Below are 20,654 nucleotides of genomic sequence, written 5' to 3' on the forward strand. Positions count from 1 at the left end.
TTGGAGAGACATTGGGTATTCAGGAATACAGCATTTGGAAGAGAAAAAAATCAACCCAAATCTATTGTGGACTATGTAACACCATACTGGGATTATGAATAATACTAAAATTTACTACAATGTACTGTAAGTTCAGAAAAGTTTATAGTGTGGGTAATCTTACTGACTGCTTTCCTGCAAAACAAACTCTTCTAGCAACAGAATATGAAATTCCTGCCAAGCCAGACTCTCTTTTGCACGTATTTTCTCTTTTTCTCTTTGCCTCTCTTGCACACACACATTTTAAAATTTAAGAATTGATTTAAATTTAAAAATGGTTGTTAAAACCTGACCTGTACCTCAAATTCAGGGGACATTTTTGAAACCAACAAAAGTTTAAAGATGTGTTTAGAGCTCCAGATTTTGGTCCACATCCTTAACTATGGAAACAAGGATGTAAAGCGTTAAAATGCGCTCTGCATGAGGACTGGTTTTCAGAGTGTGTTTATATTTGGAACTTTGGATAATTTGCAAAAACTTACTTCAGTTGCACTGATGCTAACAATTAGGCAGTGTGGAGATTATAAAGGACACAGTAAGAAGGTATCTATGCAATTTTTCTTCTTATTTGCTTGACAGTATATAAAAGTAAATGTGTATAAAGCAAAAGTGAAAGTATATGATATAACTCTAAAACAAAAGAAAAAATAGAACTCAAATACAGAAGTAGGGCAATTAAGGCATCATTCTGAAGAGCATAGGTTCAGGCCTAATATTAAGATGCAACTACATTTCAAGCTACACTATCAAGTTAAATACAAAGTCCCAGAATACAGTGCATGTTTTCTTTATTACAAAAATGATCAAATTAATTTACAGTGGCAGTAAAATAATTTTAACGCTGGATTTCAGAAAGAAAATGTATCAAGCCTTTATATATTTGCATGACTTTTGTTCTAGTTTTTGTGTATGCTAAGCCAAAAGCTTAAAACGCGTAGTATGAAATGCCACGATTAACAAGTATCACTGCATTTTTTGTTTTCCTGGGGATACAAAGCATAAAAAAAGGTCAGCTTTTGGGTCGGCTGCAATGGGGAGTTAAATTGGAATAGAATGAACCAAAATGCTTTTGCTCAGCCAACTACATAATCAAAGGATAAAGATTCCACTGAACAATTTAGTATCCAACTTCCCTAACTAACCTTTTTGTCATAAATCAAAATATTTCATTTTATAGTTAAAAGTTAGTCTTAGCATTGGGGATAAAGAGAAAGGAAGAGAACAGCACAGATAGCTGTGAGCTATATGTACTAGTAAGGTCACACATCCAGAGACTCCTGTGACATCACAGTAAGCATAACAGTAAAGCTCTGGTGAATTGTGAAGTCACTGGGATGACATGGAGGTATCTTTGGACTCAGTTTGTTTGCACCATCCTTTTTGTACCTGGTTATTACATGTAAAATACGCTTTATGATTTCTAGGAAGAATACGTCCCCTTGCTGATCTTTATTTTGGTATCTTGGAAAGCTCAGTTTGTTGAAGATTTTGTGTTACTGAATGAGAGCATTATAGGGTTTTAGGCTTACATCACAGTTTCAGGGTTGAGCTGCTATTGCTGAACAGTGGGATATAGAAACGACGAATTGACATTAGTGCATAGGGCCACATGGTTGCCATTAGATGCTTGAAAACCTGCTTTAAAGTGACTCATTCAACAGCTTTACTGTTTTCAGGGTTAAATTCTGAAAGTGGCCAAATTTTTCCAGAGGTTGAACACTTGCAACTATCATGAATTTACTGCTAAACATCAGTTATTGAAGTTGATGGAAGATGAATGTAAAGGTTTGGCCTCAAAGTCTGTGTTGCTCTTACGGAAATTTTGAGAAATGAACATGAAGTTGTGTGATCTTAGGAATATTTGAGGTTTTATATCACAACTTTTCCTATGCTTTCACTGTAGAATTGTATATTGCTTTTGATGGCTGCTTTTTTTAACAGATGTATATTCTTCTTTGTAATAAGGTTTTCTACTTACTGATATTTTGGAAGGAGAGATTAGCATACATATTTCTATCTGTAGAAATAGTTCTTATTTGCTCCACAGAGGTCAAATCAGTGTTTTCCCTTTTTTCACAACCTTCAGAAAATACTCTTTTTATGCCACTGTATAAATCTGTAGTTATTTCACCTACTGTGTGTGCAGCCCTGCCCCTAAAAAGGCTAAAATAGAACAAGAAAAGTTACACACAAGGTGTCAATGGTGACCATAGGTATGGAAGAATTTTGTGTAAGAGAGGTGGGCCAAAGTAGGAAAAGAGATTGCAGAGGAAGGGGGTACTCCATGTCATAAATGGCATGGTGAAAGAGAATACAGAACAATTGTTGACCATGATTCATACCATAAGAAGTGAAGAGATCAAGTAAAGATTTAAAAGACCAAAAGAAATGCTCTTTTGTTTAATGCATAATTAAATCAGGGAACTCATTGCAACAGGTGTTGTGAAGGCCAAAACTCTAACAAACCCATAAAAAGTATAATAGATTATTGAAATGAAGAACCATGGGGTCTATTAACCATAGTGATGTACCTACTGCCTCCTGCTCAGGAAATCCCCCAACCATGAGTTGCAAGACAAGGAAAAGATTTCAAAACCATTATCACTCTGTCCATTCATTCCCTGCTCGTGGATTTTTTTTTTTTTTTTTGCAAGCCCTGTCTAGTTATTTTCAGAGGAGAAATTCTGGATTACACGTCTATTTATTCTGATGCATAGCAAATTTTGTGTTCTTATATTCTCAAAGCTAGAACTTTTTTGACAGAAAAATAGAAGGCTTGTCTATCAAGATACGGTGTAGCACTTTGTACTCGATATCCCACAGGCAGCCAAAGTAACCCTCTAGAGCCTCAGTATACTCCTACTACAGTGGAGATCAGTAGAGAATTCCTGTAAAATTTGCCTTTTTTGACCCATCTGATAGTTTTTTAACCTAGCTCTGACCCATACTTGCAGAGCCAGTGGACTACTACATGATTAGAATGAATTTGCCTCACAGCAGATATTGTCTAGAAATCAGTGATCTTAACACTGCATCCAAATAAGCATTTCATATATACGTATACACACACACACACACACACACACACACGCGTGTGTTTCTGTTGAACCTTACAAGTCACTATCCCAGGATAACATGATGGGAGTTGAAACCAAAATATTAGCTCAGGCTTTAGAGTTGTTCTTGCATAATATATTGCCTGGACACCATTTGTCCAAAACTCCCATTTATGCTCAGACTGTTCCTATAAAAAAGCCAGACTTTAAAATTTCTCAAAACCCATTCATTCTGCTGCATATCTAATACGACATAGTCTATCTCATTGCAGTCGTGCTTGTAAGCTAAGCAGGGCTTCAGCGTAGGTCAGAGTGCTGGACCATTACCGGCCAGGCTGCTCACACACTCCGGGGCCCACCATCACCCTCAGGCAATGCACAGGTTCAGGAGGTGCTCTTTCAGGAGCAGTATCTGCCAAGTGCCATGTGGGCACCCTGTTCTGGGAGGACGAAGATTCAGGCACATGGACATGACATCCACTTTGCCTTCAGAGACCAGAAAAGCCCTGTTATACTTAACTGTTCAGGCACAGCCTCCGACTACCGTAGAGACGTACCGTTCCAGGTGCTAATTACTTGAAAAATATTTATGTCCCTTTCATTTTTGCAATTATATATTGACACCATACAGATAGCCTTGGGAAAATTCCTTGCTTTGTGTGGGCTGAATATCAGAGATGCTTGTGGCGGTTTCTCCCAATTTTAACATCTGTTAGTCTCTGGTACTCCTAACTGGCTTCTTTTTTATTGGCAGAGTCTTCTGGCTCCTTAAAGAGTCATTGGCACGAGGCAAAGAGAGCCATGTGGAACATTTTTGGGCAGTGCAAGCATATGGTGTGGTGCAAGCTGCAGAATACAGTACTGGTGTTCTTCCTGATGTTGGTCTTTCAGTCGGATGTGGCTGTTTAACGCTGATGTGTACATTTCTTGGAGAGCCGCGATGAAGCCTTTTCCAAAAACTGCCGGCCCCACACCTTGCTGAATCCACTGTGAAAGAAAGTACATTTTGCTTTGAGATTTTTGGGTTCAGTGTGCAAGTTCTTTCATTTTAGAAAGGAACCTAGGGTAGATCCAAATTGTTTCTGGCTGCAAATAAGCAACCATTTTCAGGCACACCTTGATGCTTTCTGAGACAGAAGTCTTCCTGTGGGGTTTTCTTCTTGCTCAAGGTCAGATAACTTTCATAGTACTCACACCATCTACAAGATTTACTATCAGTTATAAAAATAGCTGTGAAATACAGGTTTATTCTTGATGTCTGGAAGTGGGCTTGGTGTTGTAACTGGTCTATAAATAATAAAAGTAAATATCCATGCATGAATACTTTGAGGCATAATGCATGCACTAAACACACAGTATATGTACCATCAAGTATTTCAGAAATATCTAATATGTTCTGAAATATATATTCTGCTTTTTTCCCTCACCCTATAAACTGAGCAAATGTCTCTGGAGCCATGTATCTGCACTCAGGGTTTAGTCATGTGCTACCAAATCATCTGCATGAGGAAACTCAAAGGCATCCGTTGCATAAGCCACCTGCTCTGTGGATCTATAGCCACAGACAACAGCATTTGTGGCCGGTTTACCATTACCTTCTTGTCCCTTGCCTTTCCTCCCATGCAGATTTGCGAGGGACTAACACAGGCTCCTCTGGATTATTTAACATGTCAGCCAGGGAAATTGAGCCAGCATGGAAAAGGAAGAGGGAACAAACCACAGTGAGCGAAAGGTTGGCCAAGCTTAGTTTTCCCATGGATTAAGAAGGAGCAGCCAAGCTAACCAAAGCTGTCAATGCAGCTCATGATGAGAAAGGATGCAGATGAAGGGAATGAACCCTCAATGACAGCTGGGTTCTCTTCTGTCTTTCAGCGCTAGAGTTTAGAGAAATGCTAGATGCATAGGAAGATTTCGGGAGAGAAGGCACTGTAAGGTTGTGGATGTAATTTTCGTTAGAAAATTACACAGCAATGAACTCACTTTAATACAGAAATATTCTTATTACATTTTTTTCTTTTTCTGTGGTGATCTCAAGTACAAAATGGTTACTCCCTTGTGGTGTAAATCTGTAAAGTATATTACCTGGGTTTGGCTGACAAAAATGCTTCAGCAAATATTTCATCCCGTTCCTGCGCTGTTGGTCTTGGTTTTGAGCATTGAGTTCATAGTCCACACTGAATGACCAGCCTTGTGCTTAATTCATCCACAGGCAAAGAGAAATTTCAATACAGGACTTAAGGTGAGAAGCAGCTCTGTGGAGTAGCTACACATTTCTGCATGTTTGCAGGAAAGTCCCTTTTCAGCCAAAATAGAACAGATCCCTGATGTTATCTGGTTGCATATTCATGTAGATCTCAGGGGTCCATGTGTAGAGTCATGTTCTGCAAGGGCACAATCATAGTTTGGGGCCTTCAGCCTCATTCTCAAGAGTGCTGATTGTGCTTAGTGCCCATTCCTGAAAAATAAAATTGCTATCGCCGCCCCCTGAAAAAGGCCACCCCTTTGTCCTTCTGATAGCATGGTGAACCTGAAGGGAAGAGGACCTCTTAACTGTTCAGAGAAGATACACTGCGTAAAGCTTTATTTATACTTTCTTCAAAGCACCAATTTGAGCTGAATTCTCCAGTGCTTCATCAGGTGATTCATCGTGTTTCCCTGTCATGACATCTAGGGAGTCAAAACTCCTATTCAGTCCAACTAAGTCAGTTCCACTCTATCACGTGAAGCTCAGTGCTTCTTTCTGTTTTCTTGGAACATAAGGAATTGTACCTAGTGCTATACAACGTTTTGTTTCTGAAAGCCTGTCCGAACAGCCATTTCAACTCAGGAAGTATCTGATAACACAGGATCTGAAAATCAACCTGAATACAGTTTTAATTTAAAATATCTGGTAGTCACAGTAGCTGATAGTTGTTAATTACGAGCCATGGCTCCAATGGAGACTAAGCTCTGAGGGAAGTATGCATGATTGTCTAAGTTAGTGCAGGTGCTGCTGCAGTTATGTTGCAGTTCCAGTGATGCTCTCTTTCTTTTTTTTTTTTTATGAACTGCAAGTCTTCCCTCAAAAAGGTGTGTGGGACCACTGACAACACAGTTAAGTCTTCACTAGCAGATGCATTGAAAATCTAAAAAATATTTCATAAATTCTGGAAAAGTAAACATAATCTAATAATATTTCTCAGTTTTCTTCATCCTTGCTCCCAAAGATCTCCAAACACTTTGCAGACATGATTTCAGTGTCACCATATCCCCAGGCCACCGGCTGATGGAAGGGGAATGAACAGTTGAGGAAGTATGCCGCCTTCTCTGAAGAACAGAGCACCTGTAACACAAAGAAATGAGAGCTATAAAAGTTCAGTGCCTTTGAAGATAAGCCTGTTCTTAGACGATATGACTAATATCATCAAGGCCAGTCAAGTAGGTAAGCATGTGTTTAAATTTAAGCTCTGAATGGCTGTAATAGCCCAGATTCTTCAGGTACTAATTACGTAACTCCTGTTGGAGGCAAGGCAGCTCAGCTTCTGGGAACCTGCTTTTGTCTGGAATATGATAAAGCCCAGTGCCTCAAGATAAGCGCAGCCTCAGGCATCTCCTCTTGCATTAATAGCTGGACCAAGCTGTTTACTAGCTAGGACAGTGGATGGCTGTCTCATTTGCAGTAGGCCACACGGTATGTGATCCATGGCCAGATAACACTACAGCTTTCGTAAAGGCCTCAGAATCAGTCCTACAGTTGTCAGCAACTAGGAACAGCAGCTGCAAGATCACAACTGCACATGATAGTCCTGCCCCATAGACTGTTTTGGTCATTTGGCCCAAACCCATCAACAGAAAACGCAGGGTACATATAGAAGGAGAGGCGAAGGAAGACGAGATTCTTTACACGTTGCTCTAGGGCATTACAAAGTCTCTCGTGCCTCCTCTTCCCCTTCTGAGAGCAGAAAACTGAGCCAGCTTGTGGAGACCTATTACAACTAAGGAAAGCTTCTGGAGCTTCTCAACATAAAATATATAGAAAACCCCAGAAGTCTGCAATGTTATTTCAGAGACTGGAAATAATCTTCCTGTGATGGCGCAGGTATAGGAATAAAATGTTCTGTGTATATTTTATGTAGCTGTATATTTTGAGAGAGATTTGAGGTCACCCTCAAAGGGGGAATTTCTCTTATGAGTTAGTCCTGAATGATTCTACTTAAAATTAATAAATAAGAAATGAAAGAGGAGCTTGTTTCTCCAAAATCCAAGTTGTAAAATATATTTGTTTAGATTTTTTTTTTAATTTTGTTTATTGATCGTTTGGTGTTTTATGTTCTTAGACGACTACGAAGATTTAAACAGAATTTCTAGTTTTGGTTCAATAAGACTTTAAAGAAGAGCTTTAGCAATCACAGTGCCAATTCAAACTTACTTCCTACTAAAGAGCAAATCCAAGGAATGCTTAACTTTTCTGGTTTAAATTCTTCATTAAAAAGTAAAAGTTTAAATTGGCAGGAAAACTGCTGTTTAAGCTGCTAGTACACCAACATCAGAGAAAGCTGAGTTTTAGCCCTTGGTACTCTGCCAGGTACTGTACTGCACTGCACTGCACATAACCAAGATAAAGACAGAAATAAAGAAAAAAAAAGATGGGGTGAGATAAGTTTTATTCAGCCTTTGTTGCCCTAATGGTTTGAATGTAAATAAATAAAAGTTTATGAAGTATCTCTTGAGGCCATAACCAATGGACTTTCAAAGTCTGTCAATTTGCACCAGGCAGCAAGTCCAAAAAATGGTGACATATAACTGCAAAGCACAATCTTGTTTGGTCGAATGATTGGCATATGTTTCTGAAGAAATAGCCCTTATAACTTACTTAAAGTTCTGCTTACAAGTAATAGGCCTTTCTGCTCATGAGTGAAATAATTATGTACAGTATTACACCACTTAGCTCTCTTAAAAGTTATAGCATTGGGGTCCTGATGTTGTAGTTTGGCATTTCAACTGTAAGAACTGGGTTTTCACATTTAATATCTCAGCCACTCTGGATCCTATCCACCTAAAACTTGGCAGGCAGGTTTGCCTGTCCAGATGATTTTTTTAATAGTTTAAAATTAGTTAGGCCTTTTCTAGCTGTAGAATAGCCAAGAATTAGTTTGGAGCTACTTATAGATTTTTATTTTTTTTTTAACTGGCTATAATTATAAAATGATTCTGTTAAAAAAAAAAAAGACAATCTGCTACTTGTCACCAATTTTTGTAGACTGCTGCACTTCGGATTTTGAAGCAAAAAAAGTGCTTTAAAACACCCCAAAGACAAACCATGAAAATCAAATATTGGGCCTTGGGGCAAGTGAATTCTCCAGCAGACTTTACCAGTTCCACTTTACCTAGGCAACCAGAGTGGTCAAAAGAAAACAATAGAAGTTTAAAAATGACGTTCTACTCTTGCACCACAGCGTGTCAGTCTTGCTTTTTGCTGTGCCTACGTAGATGACATCTGTGCAGAGAGGCAACCACTCCCAAACTGGTGTGGCCAGTGAGCCACTATCAACCATCAAAATTTCTCATCAGTCACTCTGCACTCTCATGATGAATCCTTTAAATACAGACTCTGTATAAACCGTCTGACTCTGGGGACCTAATATGTTGGCTTCATGGTCCAGCACTATATTTCAAACCAGACCCTGGGAGTCAAGAAGAGCAAGTTTTGCTGTGGGCCTCAAGATGGCCATACAAAAAACTGTCTCTAACATCAGGTGTTCCAGTGCCTGATTAGTCAGAATGGGCCAACCTGAAATACTTTAGATGATCACCGATCCCTAGAGTGTCTGATAGTTTGCCAGTAGAAATAAATTCTTTCAAAAAGGGTCTTCCATTTTGTTATTCAGCAGGTAAATCATACAGATTTAGAACACAGGCATTTTTAATAGACCAGATTAAGGAGAGGATCCTAATCTAACTGAAGCCTATAATAGTACTTATAGTCAGAGACATGCACATCACTGATTCTTTGATTCACTGTCTGAACTGAAAAATTGAGAGAAAATGTATTACTTTGATCCCAAACTGAAACAATATAAGTTTCAATGGCTTCTGCAGGTTAAAAAAAAATTTAAAATTCAATCTAAACCATAAAAAACTCAGTTTTGTTTAGCAAATTTTTGAAGTTCACTTTATTAAACAAAAGCACATTTAAGTTTGAAATGTCATTTCAAAATGTACAAATCAAAACACTGCGGTTGGAACATGTCCAAGCAACTGTTTTGACTGGAAAAATTCTCTTTTTTCCCCCTCCAACCAAGCAGTAAAAATCCAACATGATTTCACAAGTTCTCTTCATTAACTCATATCTGCATTATTCTATGATTAAAAAAATATTTAAAAAAAACAAAACAGAATTTGTTCCTGCGTTCATGGGTTCCCAGGCTTTTCCATGGATTTCATGATTAGGAACTAGCAGAGAGCATCTTTTTAAAGAGTCCATTACACTGGTAATTCATTGTTCCAAGTGTACAACAACATTCTCCCATTACATATGTTCATACTGTCTAAAAATATATGCCCGTTTTCTCTTTCTTTCTTCTACTGTATTTTACTCTGAGGTGCTTCTGTTAAAAAACATTTGACTGGAAGAAAATAGGTTGAATGATCTGTCCATCAGCCTGTCATCAAGGCTGCTTACTAAAGGGTCATATTTCTTATTAGTTCAAAAAAAATATATTTGTCATCAGGCAGAGGCAGTCCTCTGGGCTGTCACCATGGTGTTGCCATGTTGCTGTTGCAGCTTTCCATATGAACAGAATTCAAGCCAATACTGAAGCCTTACACCCAAGACAGCATTACTACAGTAATATCAATGTCATCATCTCTTTCCATGTGCACGTCGTCTAAGCACCGTTGCAGACTTCAGTGTTGGAGCCCCTCTTACTTTCCTATCTTGGATTTAAAAGCCTTCTATGAGGAAAAGAAGATCCCAACTGGAATGAGATTATAATGCAATCATCCGGTTCAGAACATTATGCTATGATTTTAGCAGCATGCTAGAAACTCCCTCTGCTCCCGGGCTTAATGAAATTTGAACTTATTATATGGTTCAGCACAGTTTTTGGAAGACAACCAATAAGTATGGGAGGTTTGCAGTTGAGACAAGGGGCTTGTTTGCCAGGATTTGACTCTCTCGAGGAAAGCTAGCTTCAGGGCCAGATCTTTTCTTTTCATTGGATATAAAACAGCTATGCTCATAGCAGTATTTACTGGTGATGGAAGCCCATGATAGAGCTCTATCTTTCCAGCAATACTTTAACCAGAGAATATCCAGTAATGACTGCAGCTGTATACCCACTCAACGGTGCTTTGCCACTATATAGTACAGTATTCAAGAAGGGGCACTTGACTGCAGCAGTACATTTAAATGTGGAAATCCATCTATTGAGTAAAAATCACATACTACACCTTTCTAGGTCTTACTTTATGTGAAATTATAATATGAAGATATCCCGGAATGAAAAAAGAAAAGATGTGTACCTGCACACAACTGCTTGTTCTATTTTTCAAGCTAACAGCTTAGCTGTAACATTTGTGCATTAGCTAAATAACATCTCAAGGGGAGCTGGAGATAGAACCTTGATGTCTCCTGATTGTACGTGTGTGAGTTTGTGCTCTCAGAGGATGGTCCTTAAAAAACTCCCTGCTGGAAGCTATTGTGCATATTGTAAAAGGACCGTTGCTAAGTGCCAATTGAGCTAGTACTGTATACTTGCCATTTTAAAAGAAGATTTCATACCACTTGATTATGTTAAATAGAAATGTTTGAAATTTAAACTGAATTACATCAAAATGGCACAGTAGTTATATGTCTAAAGAGCTGCTGCTACTCTCGCTCATAACTAATGTCAATCCCTTCTGGTAGACGGTTTTATGTGAAACTGTGACAGACTATATTACAGGCGAAGTTTAGAGAGCCTTGATATAAAGAAGTCATAAATAAATACTACCGTAAAACCAGACCTGTGTTTGTATTAACAAGCAAGAACTCCTTTACAGTAAAGTACTGTCCTTACCCAAAAAGAGATACCATTTTTTAAGGTCAGAACTTCATCTTTAGCCTTTAGGTTGCGCTAAGGTCTTAGAGGTTTTTCTGTGCACATGATGACTATTTAGGGGAACTCAGTGAACTCCAGTAATAGAATCTAGAGAATATATTTAGTAGAAATAATGCAGAAATTACCTGAAGATCAACTTACTAAGAACAAAAAGAAATAATAATCTTAACAATAGCTAGTCAGCATCAGAGTCTGACTGGAACCAAAAATCCAAGATCATTATCAAGTAGATAGAAGAAGTGAATGATATAGCACAAACAAATGGAAAATTTATTTAAAAAAAAAAAAAGGAAAAGAGATGGGTACCTACTCTACATGTACAAATCTGGTATTTTTATGATCAGTAGCTGATGATATTACATGCTGAGATAGGGAAAATAATAAATTACTTTTAAAAAGATACTTCGGGATTTATGAATTTGAGAGAAACTTGTTAAGTAGTTCTGGGGGAGGAAACAAAGGAAAAACTCAGATACATTTAAACTTAATTTTACTATTTCCAAAAAATATTCTTCTAAGTTTTCATTTTGAATTTTTGGGTTTGTTTTTTCTAAAAGAAACAAAATTCAGGTAAATTAAATATGCCTTTTTTTTTTTTTTTAATATTTCAATAAATACCAGGAAAATCTGAGGGGAAGGGATTGTCTGGGGTTTTTTCAAGAACTTTATATTTCAGGTGACCTGGAAATTCAAAAATGCAATTTTTCATTTAGGAAGTGAAGAGAAAAATAAATCATTTAAACAGCTCACATAACATTCCAGGGGCACCAAGTATGTTGTTGCCCATTCTAGAATATTATCTTATCTTACATTGTGATGAAATGCTCAGTTGACCGCCCCCCCACCCCCGCTGTGGTCAATCTGATCTTACCCTTGGAAGGCAACAGATAATTTGCCTAACGAAAGAGCAATGGCACTTTCATGCATTTTCACTCAGTCTCCTGGGAAGTCACCAGACCGAAGTGGTTCATGGGTTGTGATGGAAATGTTAACCTGCCTACCAGCTTCATGGGTGGAAGTTCTTCATATAGGTACCAGGCTACATGCCGTGGTCAACAAAATGTTGCACCACACACACTTACCTTCTAGTGCTTTTTTCAGCTTCCTAGAGGTTGGGCTGCACACTTTGACATGTCTCTTCATCTGATGCTTATACTCCTGTGCCCAAGCTTGGTTTCCAGTGATGGTACCTGATCTACTGGCATGTTCTAAAATAAGATCAAGACCTCAGGCTCCTTATTCTGTCACAAAATTAAAATCTACTGTGCTTCACTCAGCCGAAGATCAACTCTTTTATGAATGTATTGCAATGGTGTTCTTCATTTTTATTTATTATCTATAGTCTCAATACACTCAAGACTTCACTGTTAGGACCCTGCTGCAGTTTTAGTCTGAAACACAACTTGAAATTTATCTCTTACCTGGCTCCTGTTAAAGCACAAAAATATGTACTTTGAGTTAAATGTTGCTTTTGACTGGAGTCTGGTGCGGTCAGCTCACCTGTGGGGTGAAGAAAGCAGAGTGGTAAGTTTCTGTGATGGTAGTGCTGGAGCTAGTATTGTAGTGGTGATGCAGCAGCCCAAGTTACAATAACTCACTCCCCTAATCAGTTACCCCTGATACCTTGTTTTGTAGCAGGATCCTTCTTATTCAGGTTGCCACTGTAAGTAGCGTACTGAAGTGCTCGCACGACCTCTTGCACGAAGGACAAACACCGAGTGAAAGCGCAGAGGGATCCCCTGAGGCACTGCTGCTGTCCTGGATGCAGTGAACGACGCCAGGCACAAGAACTGACATCCCAGGATCAGACCAAGGCCCATCTTCTTTTGGTTTGGTTTGGGGGGTTTTGTTTGTTTGTTTGTTTGTTTAATAGAAGCAATCTTATGATACCAGGAACAAATCTAAATACGCAGGGTCTAGCTTTTTATAGCTTTACTGTTGGTTTCTGTTAGTTTACCAAGTATTCAAGAAATTATTACTGTCTTTGATACTGTCTGGGTTATTCCTATGCTGTTCTTTTTGTTTCTTCTTTTCTGTAGTTTACTTATTTAGTTAATTTCTATTTCCTATTCAATTCACAATGTTGCTGATTTAATAAGTAAGCAAATTTTTCTTTCGCTACCAGTTCAGGTCCCTCTTTTTTAAACTCCCTCAAAGCTTTTTATTCTCGTTTTCAAACCATTCTCTTTTGAAGGCCTGATCCCTAGTTGCTTATTGTTTGATTTTATTTTAAACTGCTTTCTGCAGTTTTTATCCTCATGTTTCTATCAGTTAAAAAAAGAGTGTTCATTATGGTTATATTCGTGTCCAGGAAAAATCTGCTGCAATATATTTACTAGTCATGTTAGAAAAGCACAGTTATGCAATTATGACTGCAAAAAAAGCTTTTCCAGGGATGGAGGTATATATGCCCCCAAAACTAATGTCCTTGACTAAGAGGGTTTGCAAAGTACTAAATCTTAACTTCCACTACCACACCTCCTTCGCACGTATATTAATGTTTACAGTGTAAATGCTGTATCTATTATAGTAAAGAAGTATATAGTGTATAAGTATGGACTGATGAATCATCATATAAGTAAATGAAAGAGTGCTGGAAACTGAGGAGTATGTAGTACATGTGATGCGCCTTCTATTACAACATTCATTTTTTTTGCTGAAATATTTTTAAATGTGTAGATTTAAAATAATAAAGAAAATCTTTTTTTTTACATTTTGCTTTGAATTTTTATGCTGAATTTTATTGAAACATACTTTTTAAAATCAGTCATTTTAGTATCCATTTTTATCAAATTATAATCTTTTACCACTTAATAATAGAGGAGCAGAAGCTTTTTAAGCACATAACAACTGTGACAATTTGATGGAATTCAGTTTGAGTAATAATTTTATCAAATAATATATTTCTTTTTAAAAATACCATTTATTAAAACATTATCCACAATTTAGGCAGAATGGTAAAGCAAATGTCATTTTTAAACACACGACCCACCTTTGCTGAAAGCGCAGCACAATCACAACATGTTATAGGAAGTGTTGGCATGCTTTGGAACACAGGATGACTCTATCAATAGATTATTAAGCCTGCAGATGAGAGCCCAGCATTTCTGAGCTAAATGCTACTTATTCACTTCTCCTCGTGCATCTCCATTGACTTTAATGAGTTTTCATGGGTTTAACTCAAGATGGGATATGATTCTCAGCACCTGGTGCATGAAGACCTACTTGTCTGACACAGACTAAAGCATTCAGAGGCTTCCCAAAAGCAAATTTTGCTCTCATTGAACAACTTTAGGTCTGGTGCCCCAGGGAAGGTCAAGTCCTCCGGACGGGATCTGGCACCAATATAAAAGCAACTTCAGCATGGATACTTTTTGGAAAGATCAGGACAAATAATTAGAGGCATTCCTTTGGCAATTGCAGATCTTCAAGTGAAGGGTGGAAATAAAATTCCTTAAATTGAAGCTGTTCTGTGGAAATGAGACCCAGGCAGAAGATGGAAACATACTGAAATACAATAAACTGTCAAGTATAATAAGTAGCAGGGACTGAAAGCAAAGGTAAGGGTCTACGTACATAATTTCAGAAATGGAAACTGTTACTCGGTGAGATAGCCAGAAACATTTCCCCTCACACTTCAGCTCACCCACAAAACTCCCAAGAAGAGTTTCTTCCAAGACACCTGGAAGGTCTTGGTTAAGCCTTGGTTAAGCTCATGACATTTCCTCTTTTGCAGCTATTTTTTATCTCTCTAGAATATTTTAAATTTTGTTCTAAGGATTAAGACGTTTACCTGGGAGGAAGATGAGCTGCATCTTCCATCTGCAGAAGTCTAGAAAACTCAGCAGTTCAGACTGTAGACTCAGCTAAGCCAGCAAACATCTACCCCCCAAAGAGGCTGCATGGACTGAATGCGACTGGCCTGGAGCAGGGACGAATGACATCACACTAGTGGCCAGGAGTCTGATTTCATTTAGTCAATGAAAGAATAGACTATTATGCATACAAAGTGGAACACTGTCAATCAAAGAGCCTGAGAGCGCTCCAGCCCTTGTGCCTCAGACTACAAGCAAGGGTAGGTAGGGGAGAGGCAGGTGTAGCGGCTCCAGAGTCCCCTAGGCAGAGGTCAGAGCTGAAGCACCGATAATCTGTGGTTTCCTTTGCCTGTTCTACATGTGAAAACATCTGAAACAAAAGGAAAGTTTGCAGTCATATTAAACACTTTTTTTTCTTTCCCATTTTGGTGAAAGAAGAGTTTTACATGGTAAATTTGATTTGAGGCCATTAAATATTTTTCTTCAGTCTTTCACTTCAAAAATCAGTTTTCATAAAGATTTTGAGAAAGAAACTATTGTTCTGACAATTTGGTCTATCTTCTCCTGTCACACACAACCAACACATCAATAAGTATTTTTGTTATGAAATTTGACTCTTCATGCCTGAAAAAACCCCATCAATTTTGAAAAGAGCTCAGTCTTGGAATACAGTCTCATGAGATGCAGAGAGATGAGTTAACATCTGTATATTGCCAGAAAACAAAGCTCCTGCCTCCTACAAACAACTGCAAACTTCTGGTCTTTACAAAATTCTGCTAGCTCTGGAGCCTGCCAGACTTCATCATAGGTAACTTCCACTCCTTAAATGGCAGTAGCAAAGCCATTACATTAGCTGAGTGGTTTTCTGATGTGTTAATGAGGAGGGAGAAAAAAAAAAAAAAGCCCAATGAGCATCAGAGCTGCTGCAAGGGAGGCACAACTGTCTTTCCAGGAGAAGGGGAGGAAAGAAGGAAAGTAGGAAGAGAGGTGAGAGAGAAGGAGAGAGAGTGCTCCCTTCCTTTCAGCAGCAGTGTGGTAGCAGGTAAGCTACCACCAGCCTCTGGGTTTAGAGGTGTCAACACTACCTTACCTCTATTTTTAAGGTGTTTATTAATGGAAGAACTCATAAATGGCCACTTTCATTTCTTCAGGGAATACCGTGAACACAAGAAGTCTCCCACTTCAGATGAAAGTTGGTCCTCCAAACCAAACAACTTACTATCTGCTTGGGTTAGTACATCTGCCGTTGGAACAAGTCCATTTCTTGCTAGGGTGAGATTAGGCCTTTTTATATATAACTGCTGACTTGTCAGAAAGCACTGGAAAATATCTTCTTAAACATTTATTCTTTTACCATCAAGGAATTCTGCAGTTTACTTAATTATAAAGGAAGGGCCACATACAAGTGTAAAATGTTTCACATTTTTAACTATCCTTAACTGTAAACCTTAGGGGAGGCTTTCAGGAGGTAAATTCCTTCTTCAGATAAAAACTTGTCTTCCATTAAGATAAAATTTGTGTTTAGCTTGGTTTCCTAGTTTCTTTTGCAAAGTTTGTATAAGCCTTTTGCATTCAATGTCTTACCTGACCAGCATGGATACTCCTGCATGTAAAAGAAACATACACATTATCAGGTTACCTTGAAGAATTCCAACTTTTCTAAGACCTGAGATGAATTCCTGTATTTTCTTTATCTCTAAAAGATGTGTTTCGTGATGGTGTTATCACTGTTCCATATACCTCTCCTGAACCATTTTCCTACAAGAATTTTGTTGTGGATCCCCTTAATATTTCACAAGTGTTCCATAAAATACTGCTGTCTCTTTAGAATTTACTGTGTTCTTTGCCTGCCTGTAACTGCAGACAGAATATAATTCTTTTGGTGGTCTGTATGAATATTCATAAGTGACAAGTACTCTGAGTTCTAAAATATCGGATCGGGAGGTTTTGCAATTATTAGATCAGGGTTTCTCTCAGTTGTACCCTGGGATTAAAATGTCTTTATTTCAGTGCAACAACAGAGGAAGAACACAAGATTACAATAGATTCTAACAAAAAGGAGATAACTTTGCATTATTTTTCATTCTTCTTTCAGTCTCCGTCACGAGGATGGAGTCATGCTGTGACATTCTTCTCTGGGTATTGGAACATGAGAATGATATACTCGACTTTGAATGTCTCGAGTTTTGTAACGTATAATAGTTGAGTTTTACTTCTTTCACCCCAGTATTTTGCATTTTGATAGGCAAGTGCCACTTCACCGCTAAGGCCCTTCTGCTGACCTTTAACACAGCGGGTAGCTTTAGCAGTGCAATTGTCAGGATGGGTTGTGGTGTCCTGGAGGAAGTCAGCGGGCGCACGTGTATAAACTGGGATGTCAAGGATGTAAAAAGCAGAGGAGCGCATAACAGGCAAGTGAAGTCATTTGATCATGACAACCCAGTCAAGCCAAAGTCAGAGTGACAGTTATGTTGGAAATTCTTGCTTAGCCTCCCTCATGTATTTGAGTGAAAACATAAGAGAGTACAGATTAATGTGACCCCATTTTACTTTCTTTTAAACTACTACAGTTTCCAACTCAGAAAGTTCTGCCTACCAGTTGAGTAACATGAGATCAACGTACAGGAATCTGATTTACCCACTTGATTTACATTGTTTATAAGTTTGATCCCTGGTTTCCAGTTTTACCACTGTGGTCCTTACACAGCTCTGAGGCCATTGTTTCCAAATGTGGGTGCCTATAGCGTAAAGATATATCAGGGTGTTCGTCCTTCATATATAGAACTACCTTGTATGAGAAACAAACCCAGGATTTGGCCTTCAATAACAAGAGGACACTGATAATACAAGTCTCAGTGGTCTACTACTATAACATGTTCAGCAAAGAACAATCGATGTACAGTACTATAAGTAAAAGACAGCCCACCCATGACAGGTAAAGAAAAACAGATGTAAATGTTCCACCCACTGTAGCTTTTGCTATTGCACTTGTAGTTACCACTACTGAGGAGCTGCTCTCAAATTTTGCTTGAACTGAAAATGTTTTCATGACAGAAGCATTTGTGCTATGTGTTACTTTTGCCCTTAAAAATATAATTAAAGAAGTTTGGAGGGGTTTTCGTTTCTTTTAATAAGTAGCACCCTTTAGAAGCGCACTTGATACACCCTCTTTGTACTTGCTTTCCTTACCTTCACTCTTTCTCTTTCCTTCGCTTGGTGGCTGTTGTTGTCACACAGTTTGCCTTCCCAAGCTCCAGCCCCCCTCCATATTCCTCGTATTATCCCTCCAAACAAAATAAAACAAAACAAAGCTCTGTTCATTATTTTTTTTTCTTCCCGAGACAAGTTCATGTTTTTTCAGGATACTGCAGGAGGACAGTGTATGCTGATTTTGCTGCTTAAATATTATTTTTCATCGTTTCTGTGTTTATTTTTCCAAATGTGTTAAGAGACCTCCCAAGGAGATCCCTTCTTCCCTTTCCACAGTCTTCCCCTTAGGAATCTGAATGTTGCTAATATCTCTTGGGTAAAATCCAGCCACTGTGTCCGCATCAAGTCAAGCTGAATTTACTCCATGCCCTGCAGCTGTTCCATTGTCTCCTTACTACAACACAAGTTTCTGTTTGTTTTATTTATTTATCATTTCTAAGTACCAGGCTTTCTGGCAAAATGTTGCCAGCTGGAAGTTGCATGGAAAATGTTTAGCACAGCTTTAACACATGCTCCAGAGTATGTGTACATGCATTTCATTCTTGGTAAATCAGCATTTAGGGAGTATGGGGAAATAGGCTGTGAAATGCAATCAGCTTGTCCTGAGCTACGGTGCTATTTAATAAAATCTCCAGCAAATTCAAATAGCAGACACTCATCCAAGTCCTTAATGCATGCATTTGCTCCTCCCTGAACTATCAATATCAAAACAGTCTCTTAGGCAACTATGTCAATGAAAAATGAAGAAAAATAAATAGAAAAAAATGAATAGGTATTTCTGATGAATAACCATCATCCCTGACTGTGCTAAATCACATTTCTAATCTCTTTGTTTTGAGCATGTATTAGCACTTACTTCCCTCAGTTATGTAAGAATGAAGTGCTATAAATAATGTTTATGCCTCTAGGAGTTTATGTAGAGGGTCTTTTGGTTTTCTGTAGCATTTCCCTCATTCAGAATTAGCTAGTCAACTTCTCTGTTGACAGGGCGTAAAATATAGAAATAAGGAAGAAAACTATTGATATCTGCATAAAGTTCCTCTGTTTTTCAGGTATGAGGAGGTACTGCACTGTCTCACAGATCCCCTCATCATTGCTTGGTGCCACAAGAATTCCGATTTCAGGGTCTGCTGCTGTGTCCCCATGTCAGTCCAACAGAGATCTCTCCCAGCACATTGGCCAAGCACATTAAGAGTAGGTCTGTCTTCCTGGGCAAATCATCCCTTACACTTATGTTGAATTCCCACCTGTGAATCATAACAAACACATGCTTTGGTACTGACCTCAACTTGAATAACTTTACAGGCAACTCTGTATTTCAGGCATCCATCAGTAAAACTTGGAAACAAACAGCAAAAACATAAGTATAAACTTCTGGTGACTACCAAGTTCTTTTCACTATGAATTTCCAGTTGATTCTTTATGAGTTTTCTGGACTGTTATCCAAAAGATACTGATCTTAGATAATGATGAACTATGGTTTCGTTCTATTTCTGATACTTCAGTGGGAAGAATAATTTCTAAGGCGTTTCTCAGGAACAACACTGTCCACCAGGATTCATTTGGACCAGAACACAGCTGATTATCTGTGACAGTTTGGATCCTCACTGCTTATACAAAAGCTAAATAAAAAATGAAACAGACATCATGCATTCATCTATGTATTTGACATTAAAGTCTACTAGAGTCTAAATTCAGGTGTGAGTCCAAATAAGGCAAGGAATTGAAATAAATGTAATATATACCTCTCTGTAGTCATCTTGATATATGTATGATGCGTCACGTCTAATGAATTTATATGTACAATGACTAATTTTCCTCTTCCCTCTCTCCAGCATGCCTCACCTCCGACTCTAACGGTTTAAGCAAGATTGTATTGGTGTAACAGCATCATGGAACCAAAACACTTGAATTTAGGAAGGAAACCAAAACATGGAGGGCTTCAGATGTGTATAAGTCAAAAGATGACCACTCTACTTGAACACTCACTTTCTTCTAGATAGGTATGTATTGATAAGCATGTAGTGAATGTTCAGGACAGTTTAAATCTACCAAAGAATTTATATCGATATGCATGATTAATCAACGTAATCATCATCTAACATACCACCTCTGACTTTGGACTCTCTGGTTCAAACCATCAGAAAGAGTAGGTTTGTGACATTTAAACCTTGAAACGTGATACAGATTGATAATGACATTAAGTTGTGACAAAGTTGTGTTTCTGTCTACCAAAGAAAATAGCTGTTTTGAGAACTGCCACCTTCTGCCTCTCAAAATCCCCAGCTTTCTGTTTTGAAACAATCTGTGGCTGCTGTGTCACAGAGAGAAGAACTCTGCAGATCCTCATCTTGATCTTTTCCGGCGTAAACTCCTTTATGAGGCTACTCTGCACCAGGGCTGGAATAGCAACCCTCACCCCTCTCTTACATTAAGCTATTGAACAAGTGTCG

Source organism: Aquila chrysaetos, chromosome 5, assembly GCF_900496995.4.
Source record: "Aquila chrysaetos chrysaetos chromosome 5, bAquChr1.4, whole genome shotgun sequence".
In the NCBI taxonomy this organism is placed as follows: domain Eukaryota; kingdom Metazoa; phylum Chordata; class Aves; order Accipitriformes; family Accipitridae; genus Aquila; species Aquila chrysaetos.